The sequence below is a fragment of the Canis aureus genome, chromosome 35 (genome assembly GCF_053574225.1).
Source record: "Canis aureus isolate CA01 chromosome 35, VMU_Caureus_v.1.0, whole genome shotgun sequence".
NCBI lineage: Eukaryota > Metazoa > Chordata > Mammalia > Carnivora > Canidae > Canis > Canis aureus.
The window spans coordinates 31,183,891-31,196,980 of record NC_135645.1 but is presented as its reverse complement, the minus strand read 5'-3'; the positions used below and the strand labels follow the sequence as shown (position 1 = coordinate 31,196,980).

At 33.8% G+C, this 13,090-nt stretch overlaps 1 protein-coding gene across 6 annotated transcripts in view; it reads left to right on the top strand.

The window, feature by feature from the left end:
- CSNK2A2IP (casein kinase 2 subunit alpha' interacting protein) overlaps positions 1-13,090 on the top strand; it is a 141,547-nt gene that overhangs the window by 97,716 nt on the left and 30,741 nt on the right. The window lies entirely within an intron of this gene.

Sequence of the window (13,090 nt, the reverse complement as noted above, 5' to 3'; positions counted from 1 at the left end):
CCCAAATAAATATAAATCAACTATAATGGATTATGGGAGAGGTATCTACATAATTTGAGTTTCCACTATATAATGAGGCAGTCGTAATTATTTAATAATAATAAAAATGGCAATTTATTAATCATGTATGCTATACTGGACATTTAACTATATTTTCACATTTATTCCTCAGAGCAAACATAAGTACTACTATTGTCTTTATTTTACAGAAGAGAAAACTAAGGCTTGCAGAGTTTAGATAATTTATCCAAGATCATAGAGCTAGGAAACAACATGGTTGGAGCTATAATTTTGGCTTACTTGACCTAGACTTTTAAAAAAATATTGAAGTATAATTGACATACAATATCATACTAGTTGTATCACACTGATTCAACAATCTGCACATTACTCAGTGCTCACCATGGTAAGTGTACTCACCCGCTAGCACCATAAAGTATTATTACAATATCATTGACTATATTCTCTATGCTGTACTTTTCACTTCTGTGACTTATTTATTTTATAACTTAAAGTTTGTACCTCTTAATCTCCTTCCCTATTTTGCCCATCCTCCTGGCTACCTCCCCTGTGGCAACCACCAGTTTGTTCTCTGTTTCTAAGAGGCTGTATTTCGTTTGTTTTGTTTTTAGAATCTACATATCAGTGAAATCATATGATATTTGTCTATGACAACATGGATGGATGTAGCATTATGCTAAGTGACCAAGATTTTTAAAACTAATTTCTCAAAAATATGAATATTATTTTAACCCTGTTGCATAATTTTTTTCCTGATTACAATGAGTTCTTTAAAAGTCTTATTATATTTCTTGATACACAGAAACCTGGGTACAATCAATAATAATATATTATGATTAGTTAATTGAAAATTGAGATGTTTTCACTGCAATTTTTTATAATATAAACAAACTTTTATTCTAATTGCTTTCATAACCAGTCCTTTACCCGATATAAAAAGATAGATTCATAAAAGTTTGCTTTTTAAAATAATGCTAAAATACAAATTGCGAGTTTTCAGTAAATCCATTTGAAAGAAGTTGTAAAAATAATATAGAAGAATGATTTTTCAAAGTTAATGATTTTTAATGCTTTTTGTTTCTTATCTACATTCAACACTGGCTAGTCATATGAGTTAAAAATATTCTATTCAGTATAAGGGGATTTGTAAACATATTGTTTATATTAAGTGTCTGGTGTTTGGCACTGCTGTTCAATAAACATCTGGATTTTACCTCAAATGCTTAAAATTGTTGACATAGCAATTTTTGATAGTATTATAAGTGAGGAAGCATATAAAAACAATGAGCTTGATAGGAAATAGAAGAAGGGTTTAGAAGTAGGAGTTAGGAAAAATGAGTGCAAATTGAGAAAAGAGGTGCATAGATGTGGGTCAGAGAGAAAAGGTCAGGAAGATGAAGAGCAAAGTCTTGGAAGGTATGGAAAAGATGACTGAAAACAGATGCTGGCAGCCGTCGAGGGAGAGGCAGAGAGAGGAGACCATGATTCCGAAGGTTATTTATCTTTTAAAGATAGAGAAATAGAAATCAAATGCCCTTCTATATCCAGAGAGAAAGATTGAGAAGGTATTTCTTATCCACTTTTGAAGAGAAAAATTGTGAGGTCAAACCTAGCTTGTGTGGTGCACGGGGCCAGGCCACTGCTCTTCACAAAAATGGAGTAGATATTAACATGTACTGGAAAGGGTTGACACAGATGGCAAGAACTGAGTACGTGCAGTCTCGTATTAATTTCACCATAAGCATTTCGATATTCCTTCATTTGCCATTCCCCAGTTTCCTATGAAGAGAAATATTTGGGAAGTAGAGGGATAGAGAAAGAGTAAAAGAGTAATGGAATCATCCTGACTTGAGATGATTATGATATCAGAGGTCTAGATAGAAATTTTTCATTTTTTTGTTTATACTTCCAATGTAATGTTTTAGGAAAAATACATAAAACTCCTTTTGTAGTATCCCAGGTAATGTTTTCTTTTTCTTTCTTTTTTTTTAAATAAGTATTTTTTTTTAATTTATTTATTCAGAGAGAGAGAGAGAGACTGAGAGGCAGAGACACAGGCAGAGGGAGAAGCGGGCTCCAGGCAGGGAGCCTGACGTGGGACTCGATCCTGGGTCTCCTGGATCAGACCCCGGGCTGCAGGCGGCGCTAAACCGCTGCGCCACCGGGAGTGCCCAGGTAATGTTTTCAAGAGAAAATATTGTAGGATTGTGTCTTATAGGAATAATTTAAAAATTTATTTATTTTAAAACAGGTTATTAACTTGGTAAATAAGCAAACCGAAAGTTGATTTATATTAGTTTATAATGAGTTTCTTGTCCCCTGGAATTATTTGAAGAAATACTGAAAAAATAGCAGCACTGGAGCTTAGACAAAAATCTTTAAATCATAAAATCAAAGACATAGAAAAATTAGATGCATCTTTTAGATAGAGGACCTTTTAAATAATCATCTAAACTAGTGAAAATTTAGGTGAAGACTTTAATAGTAGTTTATTTCCAAAACTTCTATAAGCGTATTTTCCAATAAGGAAAAGGTTATGCAGTGCTTATGTGCAGTAAATTACAGAGTACTAAATGTTACCTGTCATCATGACTATATTTTGATTTGTTGTCATCATGGGAAAACTAATCTCTTGGATTTGGAGAAGATGAATATTGCTAGCTATTTGCTAAATATGATATTTTAAAAGATCCTATTTCATTCTTAAAATGGTTAGCATTAGGCTATTGTCAAGCACATGAAGATATAGAAATGTTATGTATATGCATTAAGTAGTTTAATGCATTTGGAACAAAATCTACATTACTGAAATCTAATCATTTTAGATTCAGAAAGCAAGGGGTTTCACTGTTAAGTGAAAAACACAAATCAAGCGATATGAAGGCAATGTGTAGCCTGCCAAATTATCCATTGGAGGCTATGTCCTTGATTTTGCATAAGCAGAGTATCTTGAATTAGACATGCAGGGTAATCAACAGGTCTTCTGATGTGTCGTGGTTTCCAAGAGGTCCTTCCCTTTGTTTGCACAGCTGCTTTCTAGAGGCCTGGATATCATGTTTCCCTTGTGATATTGTCACTGCTGTTTTAAACCTAGCGACCATTTCCAGGGACAAAGTTACTTGCACAAACATTTGATCTTATGAAAACTTGATCCATTGTTTCATTATCATTGATGGTTTGAATTTTTGTATCATCACGATGTTTGGATTGTCTAATATACTACTAAATAGCGGCTACATTAAAAAAAGAAGAAATGTTTATATAAATTTTAGCCCAGAGCATATAGTATATTCTCACATGTAGTCCCATTTAATCATTTTGTTAGAAATATTATATTATAGGGCAATCAATTTACAGATTTTATTGACTTTGAAGAGATATCTTAAAACCTCAATCTCAAAGGCTACATTGGGTTTAAAATAAAATCGAAAGGCCAGTAATGCTGTGAACTTAATACCAAATCACACACACAAAAAGTACCAAATCACACAATTGACTTTTAAAACAGATACACTTCTAATAAGACACACTGACGTCAATACACTTTGTATGAGCAACATGGAGCCAGTTAGCTGGGCACCGTGCTACTTGGTTCCTGCCTGGGGAGTGTGCAGTCTGATTATTCATGTTCATCTTACTGGTTTCACTTCTCTGCTCATTGTTTCCCCGGCTCATCAGTTACCCACAGGATAAGATCCGTATGTTTTAGAACTACATTCAGGGCCTCTCTTCATCTGCTTTCACCCTCATCTTTCCTGGAGTCATCGTCTGCCCCTCCTCTTCCAGTGACCTGTTATACTGCCACAGTGAATCTCTCTGTCCTTGAATGTTCAGATTCTTCCCTGCTTTTGTGCCCTTTCGTGAGATGACCTTCCCATGACTGTCAATAGTGAAATCATCTTTCAAAAATCCAATTCATGTCTCTTCTTCTTTGAAGCCTTACAGGACTTCCCACCTGACAGAGAAGTTTATGCATCTAATATCTAAATATCTATCTATCATCTATCTATCTATCTATCTATCTATCTATCTATCTATCTATCTATCTAGAACTCATATTGGCTCTGTCCACCCAATATGATATTTTCATTCGAGATTTATATTTTATGGCAGTTTTTACTTGTGACAGTGTGAGAACATAAACAGGAGTTGAAATACTTATTATGTACAACAGATCCACAAGATGCCAGACACCAAAGTAAATAGAAACTAATATGATATTAAGTTGACTAATTACAAGGATCATCAAGTTGCTCAACATAAAAAGCCCAATTTAAAAGTTTTGAGGTTCTTACCATGTTTGTTTCAAGTAACAAGTGTGTGTGTTGTCATATCAAGAATGCTTTATACTTTCATAGTTAGGGTTTTAAGAGATGCACGAACTTCTCTGTCAGATGGATAGATTTCTGCAAGGTTGCTTGAAGCCATTCCACTTATAACTCCCTGTATTGGGTGATAACCTGATTGCAGGTGAAAAAAGTCAGAATTTTCTCAAAGCTCTTACTTTGCATAGAGAATTGTAGAGCTTTTTCTGGAAGTAGTACCCTAGGAATTATATTTATTTTTCTGTACAATAGAAAATAGTCCTTCCGGTATTACTTTTCCTCACAGAGAATGTAGATAGTATATAGCCTACAACAGTGTCCAGCATAAGAGCAGCTCACATTTCTTTTCTAAGTGTCATTGAAAGAGCCATATTTTTAGTTTTCATGAAACTTCTCCTGAGGAGAGGCACGCTTACCATCAGGAGTATGTGTACATGACTGTGCTTGTGAATGCAGGTACCATAGTGTTCAGAGAGTGTAGCCCTCCCTGGAATATGAATCTGAGAGGTTTCCCTCAGGTTTATATTTGGGAAAAGATGGTACCTGAATGTCTGAGCTCGACAAAGTAGAAATGTCAGGTATTCATGTCAAGTACTCATGTCAGGCTAGATAGAGATAAGCCTAGGATTGTAGAGGTTTCTTCTGAAGTCTATATACCTGAGTATATCATATGCAGCTGACTCCCAAAAGAGGATTATCTTCTTAGAATGATCCATCCTCTCTTTGACTCTAGTGCGTTAAGAATTGATTTCCAAGAAATTTTCTAAATTCGAATCTTTGAATCGCAAAAATAATGTAGGTCTAAGGGTATTTTAGATGTTGAGAGTTTGGTGGGCAGGGCATGATTTGGTTTAAACAAACCAAACAAATTAAACAATTAAAACAACTTACGCTATGTTACTCTAGACTAAATTTTAAAAATTAGGTATTGTATATTCTCAGTATTAACTCAATGTGACATTGCTGGAAAATCAACTTTTATGTACAACAGGAATATTGCCTATTTATACATGCTAAACCAATCCTCACCAATTTTTTAAAGTTATTTATTCATGAGAGACACACAGAGAGAGGCAGAGACACAGGCAGAGACACAGGCAGAGGGAGAAGCAGGCTCCATCCAGGGAGCCGGATGTGGGACTTGATCCCAGGACCCTGAGGTCATGCCCTGAGCTGAGATGCTCACCCTCTGTGCCACCCAGAGGTCCTAATCCTCACCAATTTTTAAGGCAAATATGCATTTATATTTTATGTATATGGGTTTCCTAGAAGTCTGTTTGATTTCTTTTGAACTTGGAACCTATTTATATTTTGATGGCTTATTGAGAACACAAAGCATTTTCCTTGTTGTACTGTCTTTGTTCAGAGGTCTACGTCTGAGAGATTAAATAGGGTTGGTTTATGAGACTCTCTTTGTTTTATATTGGTGGTTTTTGTTGTTGTTGTTGTTGTCTTTTGGTTTGTAATAATTTTGCTCCCAAATTCTCAGCTGAAGGTGGGATTCTTGAGATTAATAGTAATATTACATGTTCCATTATCTGGGACTACTGCAAGTTGTTGATGCATTCTTTCATCTGCTGATGGACATTGGATTACTCTCATTTTTGGAGAATTAAACTAAAGCTGCAAGGAACCTATTTCATACAAGTCTTTTTTTTTTAATTTTTTATTTATTTATGATAGTCACACAGAGAGAGAGAGAGGCAGAGACATAGGCAGAGGGAGAAGCAGGCTCCATGCAACGGGAGCCCGACGTGGGATTCGATCCCGGGTCTCCAGGATCGCGCCCTGGGCCAAAGGCAGGCGCTAAACTGCTGCGCCACCCAGGGATCCCCATACAAGTCTTTGTATGAGTGTGTACTTTCTTTTCTCTAGGAGTGAGTGGCTGGATCACGTGATGCATGTGAGATTCAGCTTTCTAAGAAACGTTCAACCTGTTTTCCAAACATCTTGGGCTATATTAAATTCCCACCAGCAGTGTATCAGAAGTCTATTTCTTCTACGTTCTCATCAACAGTTAGTAGCTGAATTTTTTAAAAAATTTAGCAGCTCTAATAGATATTTAGTTGTATCTCATGTGGTTTCAATTTGCATTTCCTAATGACTAATGATGTTGAGTGTCTTTTCATACGTTTATTTCCCATTCATACATAATCTTTGGAGAGCTGTCCAAATATTTTGCTCATTTTTTTTCAATGGATCATTAACACTCTTACTATGTTTTGAGAGTTATCCATATACTCTTGATAACATGTCATTTGTCAGGTATATGGTTGCACATATTTTCCCTAAGCTTATAGCTTATCTATTCATTTTCCCAAAAGTGGCTGATGAAGAAGTTTTTAATTTTGGTGGAGTTCACTTTATTCATTTGTTCTTTTATTGGCTGTGCTTTTGGTGTCTCATCTAAAAATCTACACCCAATTTAAAGTCACAAAGATTTTCTCCTCTATTTTCTCCCAGAATGTTTGTAGATTTAGGTTTTATATGAGATCTGTAATGCCATTATGATTTGATTTTTGTATATAATTTGAGGTATGGGTCAAACTTCATGTTTTTTGTAGATGTATATTCAATGATTACAACATCTTTTGAAAGGATTACTCTCCTGAATTGCTTTTGCACATTCTAAAAAATCAGCTCTCCATATATGTGTGGGGGCATTTTTATTCTCTTCCATTGATCAACTTGTATACGTTTATGCCCATAGAGACTGTTTTGACTGTTGTTGCCTTTTTGTTTGTTTGTTTTTTTTTTCTATTTATTTGAGAGTGAGAGAGAGCCAGTGAGTGAGGAGGGGGAGGGGCAGAGGAAAAGGGAGAATCTTAAGCAGATTCCTCACTCAATGCAGAGCCTGGGGCCTCCGGGTCTATCATATGACCCTCAGATCATGAGCTGAGCCAAAACCAAGAGTGGGACACTCAGCTGACTGAGTCACCCAGGTGCTGGACTATTGTTGTTTTTTAATAAGTCTTGAAGTCAGGTAACGCTGATCCCCCCCCCGGTTCTCTTTTTTCAAAGCTGTTTTGTCTATTCTAGCTCCTTTGCATTTCAACTCTTCACCCAGATTTTTCTTACACAACCATTGTGTATTTATCAAAACAAAGACTTAACAATGGTAAAATACTGTTAACTGAACTACAGATTTTAATAGAATTTCACCAGTTTTTCCATTAACATCTTTTTGTTGATCCAGGATACTACATTTCATTTAGTCATTACATTTAGATTTTTTTTTTAATCAGTGACAGTTTCTTTATTGCTCTTTGTTTTTCAAGATTGACACTTTTAAACAGCAATGTGAAATATTTTATAGAATTTTTCTTAATTTGGGTTTGTCTGACATTTTCTTGGGTTCATGGATTTGGGGGAAAGTGTATTATCCTTTTTTATATGTTGTTAGATTTGACTTGCTAAAACTTTGGGATTTATGCAACTACCTGAAGAAATAGATATATAGATTTGTTTGCTTATTTGTTTTTTTAAATCTAGTAATGATTTTGTTTGGTTTTGGTATCAGGATAATGATTGATAGGATGAGTTATGAAGAAATTCTTCCATTTTAATTTTCTAGATTATGTGCAGAATTGGTATTTCTTCCTTAAATGTTTAGTACAATGCACCAATGAAGCCATCAGAGTCTGATGTTTCCTTTTGGGGAAGGTTTTTTGTTTTGTTTTGTGTTTTTGCTGTTTTAGAGGTGGGGAAGGGCAAAGGCAGAGGGAGAGAGAGAGAATCCCAGGCAGACTCCAGGCCCAGCATAGAGCCCAGCACAGTGTGAGTCTCACAACGCTGAGATCATGACCTGAGCCAAAATAGAGTCAGATGCTTCACCAGCTGAGCCACCCAGGTGCCATTCTTTGTGGGAAGGTTTTACACTTAAATTCAATTTATTTCATAGGTAAGAGATCTCTAGTTTTTCTTTTCTTTTTTTTTTTTTTTTTTTTTAAGATTTCATTTATTTATTTGAAAGAGAGAGCCTGAGCAGAAGGGGTAGAAGGAGAGGGAGAAGCGGACTTCTCCTTCAGGGGGGAGCCTGATGCAGGGGCAATCCCAGGACTCTGAGATGGTGACCTAAGCTGAAGGCAGACACTTAACTGACTGGGCCACCCAGGTGCCCCTAGACATCTAGTTTTTAAATTTACTTTTTAGTGAGCTTTGGCAGTTTGTGTCTTCCAAGAAATATGTCTCTTTCATCTGAGTTGTCTAACATATTGGCATAATATTCATAGTATTACCTTATTTTTCAACATCTATAGAGTTGGTAGTAATACCACCTCTCTCATTCCAGATTTTGTTTTTCTCTCTCTCTTTGTTTTCTTCCTGACATGTCAGACTAAATGTTTTCAGTTTTATTGATCTCAACCAGATTTTGGCATCCTTGATTTTCTAGTTTCTATATTAATTTCTCTTCTAATCTATGCCTTTTTTTTCATTTTGGCTTAATGTGCTTTTTCTCTTTGCCTAATAAGCAAATTAATGTCCTTGGTTTGAAAGTTTTCTTCTTTTCTAATATAATTATTTAATGCCACGATATCTTCCCTTCTTAAGTTCAGCTGTAGCAGCATCCTACACATTTTTATACATTTTCGTTTTGTTTTCATTTATTGTAAAATAATTCCTTTTTGTCTTCTTTGATCCATGGGTTATTTAGAAGTATATTATTTTATATTAAGTATCTGGTTATATTTTCAGATATTTCTGTAATTTATTTATAATTAATATCATTGTCAAAAGTAAGAACATACTATGTATGACTCAAACCCATTTGAATTTATTGAAATTTGTCATATGGTCTTCTCTATAAAATTTTCAAGTAATTGCTCATTTTTGTAATAAGGTGTTTGTATTTTTATTGAATTGTTAGAGCAAATTATATATAAAGTATCTATGGTGATCATATATTTTATTATATATTGATATTTAGTAAAATTCTTGATTCATATATATTGACTTACTAAAGTGATTTCATTGAACTTTCAGAATGTTAATATATTATTGATTTTATCAGGTTTTCCTTATTCTGAATTAGGTTTTTAATCACAGTATATGCATAGAGAGATAATTTTATTTCTGCTTTTTCAATAGTTATATTTCTTTTTCCCTATTTTCTTCATATTACATTGGCTAGATCTTCCCAAACAATGTTAAATTATAGTAGTGACTATATGATGAATATCTTGTCTATTATCAGCCTGTAATGGGATTAGCTCACATTTCGATATCAACTGGACAATTTCATTTTGCTTTCAGATTGGCGTTTATTTTCACTAAGTAACTAATTTTTTTCCCTAGTAGTAGTAGTTCTTAGTAGTAGTACTGGGTTATGAAGAGTGGATGTTGGATTTTATAAAGTGATTTTTTTTGAGCATCTACTAGGATTTATTTTGAATTATGAACATGACAAATTATAATGTTTACTAATAAATCTTTACATTTTGTGAGTAAGATCAAGTTAGTGATGGTTGATTGTTATTTTCTTATAATGTTAAATGAAATGTTTAGTTAAGGAAATTTACATATGAAATAAGTGGTATTTTATTATTTTTATTTTAATTTTCAACTTTTTTTGTCATGCTTTAATATCTGAATCATGTACAGAGGTTTCATAGAACAATTTAGTCTATTTCTTTATCATATTCTGAAAAGGTTTATATAACTATGTAAATCTCTTCATTTGAAGTTTGAAAGAACTTATCTATAAAAAGAATTTGGGTACAAGACTATATGTGGGTTAATTTTTTTCTTAAGTGGTATTCATTTTCTTCTGCAGTAATAGCTTCATTCAAATTTCCACCACTTATTGCATACTTTTAATATTCCTGTGTTTTAGCAAAACACATTCCTTGAAGTGGGAGTGCCATTTGCTGAGTAAGTCTGAAAGTGGAAAACATTCAGAAATGTTATTTTTCTCTGTTTTTTGTCTTAAGTAGATTTTTGTTAGTTCCATTTGTTTTGAATTTCTTTATTCCTCTACATATGATAGCAGGATTTCCACATTACATTCCTCTTCTTTTTTTTTTTTTTTTAAGTTTTCATTACATCTGTGTGCCAGATCTTGGTTCATCCTTTAATGTTTCACCTTTCAGTGTAATTTTGTTTCAGATGTGTCTTTTCAAATTAGCATCAAGTTATGTATTTTTTAAACTTTTTATTGAAGTTAAAAACATACAAAAATACATATAGTGTAAGTGTTAGAGCTCAATTATCACAAAATGAGTTCACCCATATAATCATCTTCCAGGTCAAGAAATAGAGTATTACCACCACCCTAGAAGTTTTTGTTCCCCCCTAATCTCTACCTCCCCAAGTGTATTAGCTAGACTTTTAAGAGCATATGACTTTGTTTTGTACTTTCATATGCAAAATTATGAAGTATTTTTGTGCATATTATTCTTTTCATTCAATATTTTGTATATGAGATTCATCCATACAGTTGCATGGTGCTAGACTTTCTGTTAGTTTTTTATCATTGTTTGCTATTTTGTTGAATGAATGTATCATGAGTTATTTATATATTCTGCTATTAATTGACAGTTAATTCTAGTTTGCAGCTATTAAGAATAATGTTCCCCTGAACATCCTAGTGCCGGTATTTGGTGAAAATATTCATTCATGACATGCCTATTGGATAATACCTAAGAGTGAAATGTGTGTGTGTGTGTGTGTGTGTGTGTGTATAACATACTAATTAATTTACATAGTCACCAAATCTTGGCTTTGTCTGTTTTTATTTCATTTTATTTTATTTTGTTTTAAGTCATATTCTGATAATGTGTTGTAATATCTCTTTTTTTAAATATGAATTTCGAATGATGCTGAGCTTTTTTCATATATATGTTAGCATTTGGCTATCCTCATTTGTCAAGTGCTTGTCCATGTATTTTGCCATCATTCCAATTGCACTTTTTTTCTAAGCAATATGCAGTGGTTATCATTTATGTAATATTTCCATGATAATATCCATATTTTTTCAGATACCATGTATTATAAATATGTTTTCATATTTTTTAATTTACCTTTACTCTTTCTAAGTATGGTATATTTTGATGATTGGGAGTTCATGAATCTAAGTTACCAATTTTTAGTGATTATTGCTTTTTACTTTCTGTTTAAGAAATCTTTGCATACCTCGAGGTCATGAGGTTATTCTGTATTACTATCCAGAAGCTTGTTAGGGTGCCAGACAGTACACAGTGGGGTGTATACAATTTTCTCCCTCTTTAAAAAATTGGGTGTCAGATCACACTACACAAAATCCAGTAATCACAGATAACTTCAGGGCTTACTACTTTTTCAGACATAAGCAAAGTGAGGGAAGTCCTTGGGTGAGCTGCAGCTGTGTCTCACCAGCAAGAGTTTGCTCTTGAATGTCTGGAAGAGGAGATGGAAGTGAGGTGATGAGGGAAAGATATATAGAAGTTAATTTAATAACATATTTGTCTACATGAGATATGCCTATAGTATAAACTGAAATTAATGGCATTGGATAGCAAAAGGTAAATTAAGATGTGGAAGAGGTAAAATCTGCCAGTATTGAGACGCCTGGGGGTCTCAGTGGTTGAGCATCTGCCTTTGGCTCATGACATGACCCCGGGGTCCTGGAATTGAGTCCCTCATCAGGCTCCCTGCAGGGAGCCTGCTTCTCCCTCTGCCTGTGTCTCTGCATCTTTCTGTGTTTCTCATGAATAAATAAATAAAATCTTAAAAAAAAATCATCCAGTATTGGTATCTAAATGGTTTTGGAGGGTGAATCTGTTCAAGAATAACTGCAAAGATTCTGAATTAGATAAATAAGCTTTAGGCATTTAGATAGAAGATATAGAAAAGGATTTCTCTAGAAGGAGAAATAACTTTATTGAGTTTATGTGCTTTGTATTTGAATTGTCTTTGGGACTTTGGGGTAGAGAAGTCTGATGATTAGTGGGAAATTAATTTTGAATCTAAAGAGAAAACCAGTACCAGACACAAAAGATTATGAAGTCATTGGTGTGTAACTAATATTGTTGATACTTGGAGAATTCCACGAAGAATGACCCAGGAGTTCAAAACAAGTAAATTAAGATATAAATAAGATAAATTTTAAAATAGATATACATAAGATTAGAATAAGTATGTGAAAAGACACCTTGAAGACCTTCTAGTTGTAATAAAATTGGTGGTTAAGTAATTGGACAAGTTGGCATATATGAAGAATAAATTTGTCCATCAGAAATTGTGTTGGTAAGTCATGGGAGTATAAGAAGAATCATGAAACCAAATTTTGATAGCTCCCATCTTAAAGGACCTTAGGACCAATGGATTATTTGGCTGATCTCAAGATCTGTTGCAATAACTTGCAGTTTTTTTTGGTCATATCATATGTCTTAGCTTTAAAACCAGAAGAAAAAGACCTAAATCATGAAAATGCACTAAAATAGTATCATGTTATATTATATGTTGTCTTTTAAAAAGCAGCACATCCATCTTTTCTGAGTTTGTTTCACTTTTGGCCAGCTATATGTCTGGTTGTTTTGTTTTTTGGTGAGGTTTCTTTCTGTAGCTCATTTTTAAAATCCCAAACATAACTAGTATGATTGTTTAGGAATAAAATAAAAAGAGAAGAGAACTAGTGATATAACACTGAGGACTACATTGAGGTGAGAGGAAAATAAAAACAATTTAGTGAAGGCCTGAAGAGATATGAGAGAATGAGTGGAGAGAACCAGAAGAGAAAGACAGAAAGAATATGAACGAAGACAGAT